The sequence below is a fragment of the Lipotes vexillifer genome, unplaced genomic scaffold, assembly GCF_000442215.2.
Source record: "Lipotes vexillifer unplaced genomic scaffold, Lipotes_vexillifer_v1.1 scaffold762, whole genome shotgun sequence".
Taxonomy (NCBI): domain Eukaryota; kingdom Metazoa; phylum Chordata; class Mammalia; order Artiodactyla; family Lipotidae; genus Lipotes; species Lipotes vexillifer.
The window spans coordinates 766,490-770,150 of NW_006772276.1; positions in this window are offsets into that span (position 1 = coordinate 766,490).

Sequence of the window (3,661 nt, forward strand, 5' to 3'; positions counted from 1 at the left end):
CACTGTCGTGGCCTCTCCCGTTGCCGGACGCGCAAGCTCAGCGGCCATGGCTCACGGGCCCAGCCGCTCCGCGGCACGTGGGATCCTCCCGGACCGGGGCACGAACCCGCATCCCCTGCATCGGCAGGCGGACTCTCACAACCACTGCCACCAGGGAGGCCCTATAATGCCTTTTTAAAAATAACAAAAAATGAAACAAAAAACCACCTCTTTCTTACATTTGGGAATCGTTAGATTTAGATCTGGTTCAGAATGAAGAGTTCTTATTCATCATCTACACATTTGCATCATCTACACATTTTCTTGAATTTACTGAAGATGTTTGTTGTAAGTATAGATGTAGCCTTATTTTATTAAGCTTTTAGTAACTGACAGAATCAATGTCAAAGTTAAGAGGTTAACTTTACATTGAAGCTGTTTATTGAGATTAGCTGGGGTGATTTTAGCTTTCATGTCAACCTTAAATGTAATCAATTTACTTGCTCTAGTCATTTAAGAATTACTGTTAAGGCTGCCAAAACACTTGCATTAGAAAGCCCCAACTCAATTACTCGATTGCTACCCAGCTAATCAAGGAATAGTCAATACATTGGAGCAAAGTGAGGAGCCCCTAAAACTTGGAAATAAGACTACTTTCTAAATGTAAGACAAATAAGAATTATTGAGTTTTATATGAGATTAGGCATCTGTAGAAACCATTAATATGTGCCTGAAGTTGTCCATGGTTTAGATAAAATACACTTCCAAACTCAATTTGCTCAGATTCTTGCTTACCAGCTACTTTCTGATTAAGTCAGTCTTCCGGATATTTTGATTTGGAAGATCTACTTCCCTGAATAATAATAATAGACCTCTGTCCATGGTCACTGGAAAAAACATATTCCTCATTATAAATGAATGTGTTGCTTCACGAATCAGCCTCTGGTGAATTTAGCTAGTCTAAATCAGTATTCAGGAAACTAGTCAGCTCTAGGTGCACTGAGAACAACAAATAGTAACCTCTCAGGGTAAAGATATAGGTATTATGTTATTAGCCCTTTTTACATCTGTGTGGACAGCTAACACCTTTCCTTTTATTTTATCCCTAATTTCTCACTTAACTTTACTCAAAATATTTTAAAGAATTCCACTACAGTTAATATAGAGAGTAGATATCACCATCATCATTATTGGTTAAAATTCTAATATGAACACACAATTTTGGCAGTATGCAAAGTACCAGTTGGTTCAGCTCATTAACGTTTTCTGAGATGAGAGCTGAATTTGACAAAGCAGCAAAGGCTGGCTTGTCAGATTGTGTATTTACCTGATATTTTGGCACCATCAACCCAACAATAACTATGTAACAAAGCTCCTTATAATATCTGTAAAGAATATTTCAGGATTGTACAAAATTATCTAGTTCAGATTGTGTATACAAGAATCACCATATATAAGTGAAAATGTTCTGTAAGCATTGAAATCGAAGTAGGACTCTCAGATTTTAAATGAAAAATTCTGGTGTCTTAAATAAGGAATTTTTGCTGTTTCAAGAGGGTTCCTAAAACTACTATAATCTATTTACAGAGCCATGAAAACTGAGAAGAATATAAAATTTATTCAGATAATATAATAGTAGTAAAATATAATACGTGGGTGTGATAGACAAAAAAATGGCACCCCCAAGGATATATTCACTGCATCATCCCTAGATCCTTGAATATTACCTTATATAGCAAATGATATGATTAAATTAATGATCCTGAGAGGAAGAGCTTATCCCAAATTATCTAGTGGGCCCTAAATGCAATCACGTATTCTTATAAGAGAGAGGCAGAAGGAGATTAAACAGAACAGAAGAAGATACACACACTGGGAACAAGGCAACCTGAAGGCAGAATAGAGAGATGTTGCCACAAGCCAAGGAATGCCAATAGCCACTAGAAGCTGGAAGAGGCAAAGAATGGATTCTCCTCTGTCTCCAGAAACATTGTGGCTCTGTGACACCTTGATTTTGAACTTCTGACCTACAGAACTATGAGAGAGTGAGTTTCTGTTGTTTTAAGTCACCAAAATTGTGGCAAATTGTTATAACAGTCAGGGGAACCTAATACAGTAGGTGTAGGTTTGCAAAAGTTTTGTTTCCCTCCCTAACTTAAAAATTATACTACTTGTTTTGGTGTTGAGTTACAGTGGAAAGCATACAGTTGTACCTTTGATGAAGTGCATTGTATTATTATATGTTTATATGGTATTTTGCTAAATTAAAATATTTTCCTTCATTTTTTAATAATGAAGAGTCATACGTACTCTGGCCTAAAAAACATTTAGCTAGACTAATAAGGTGTCAGAATGATAAAAATTAGGTTGTAGTCTAATATACCTCAACACAATTTGTTTGTCATGATTTTTTTATATATTAATAAAAACACAATGACAACATATGATGCTTATTTTTCTTTTCTCTTTGACTTTCCATGTCCAACAGTGCACATTCTAAAGCCAAAGAAAGGAGCACTTATCTCAGGTCCTTTGCTTGAGCTTTTGCACTTGCAGACACTTCACATAGAGATTCTTTATTTCCTTTTTTCCTTCATTTTCCAAATATTAAGTTTCTGTTATGTGCCATGGACAACTCAAAATGCCAAGGATGTGGTGGTAGATGGGGCAGATATGGTCCTTGACTCTAGAGTCACCTCTAGCCCATTAGTGCCTTTGCACAGATTAGTAAAAGGTGCCTCCTTTCAGCAGTGACAGCCTGAGGGTACAGGATTTGTCCAGTTGAATAAAGCTGGGTTTTAGTCCCACTTGCTCCCTTGGCTGGGTACTTTTGTGCCCAACCTGCACTGCTATAGGCAGAAGACCAGCTTTGCATCAAGAAGATTATTATGTAGCCAGAGCACATGGTTTTCTCAGTACCTCCAGGACGTCTCTCTACTTTGAAAAAGGGACAAAAAACAGTTTCTGGATTACTGACTACAGCAGGCTCCATTTCCAAATAAGGTTATATACACCAGAGAATGGAGAAGCTGAGAAGGTGAATATTGCTACTTTCCACTACTGCATGCTTTCTCCCATAGAAGCTGGTGGATTTATCTTGACAGGTTTTCATGAACCTAATTCTATCCCACAGGTCAGAGAATTTGTTCTGTTTTCCAGAAGGTGAAATGCTGATGAATTGGGTAAGAAACCTACTACTGGGATGCTAAGAAATATTTCGGGGGCTCTGGACTGCTAAAATTTGTGGAGAGGTGCTAATAGGCTGTGAGAAACTATTTGGGAGGATGATATATTGAATGAAAAAATGTTACAAGAGCACATGTAGCCAGAGCTACAACACACATGTTTATGGAGAAAATGCCGCTCTTTTCAGACTACTCAGAATTATCACATGACAAGGATGAAGAAGGCTCTTGAGTTCTCAGTATACTCCGTCTTCTTTTCACAGCAGTAAAGATACACATGGATAAATGGTTCATATATTTTTGAAAAGTGAAGACATATTTGTATTGTTAGAAAAAAGAAATTATTATCCATTGGAAACTTGAGAAGATTGTGGGATTTAGGGTGTGTGTGTGTGCTGGGGGGAAGGTGTCTGTGTGTGCGCATGTGTGTACATGGTAATTAGGTGTGTTTTGCTTTAAAAAGTTAATGGCAGAATAAAGTTTCCTTATCTTTCCCT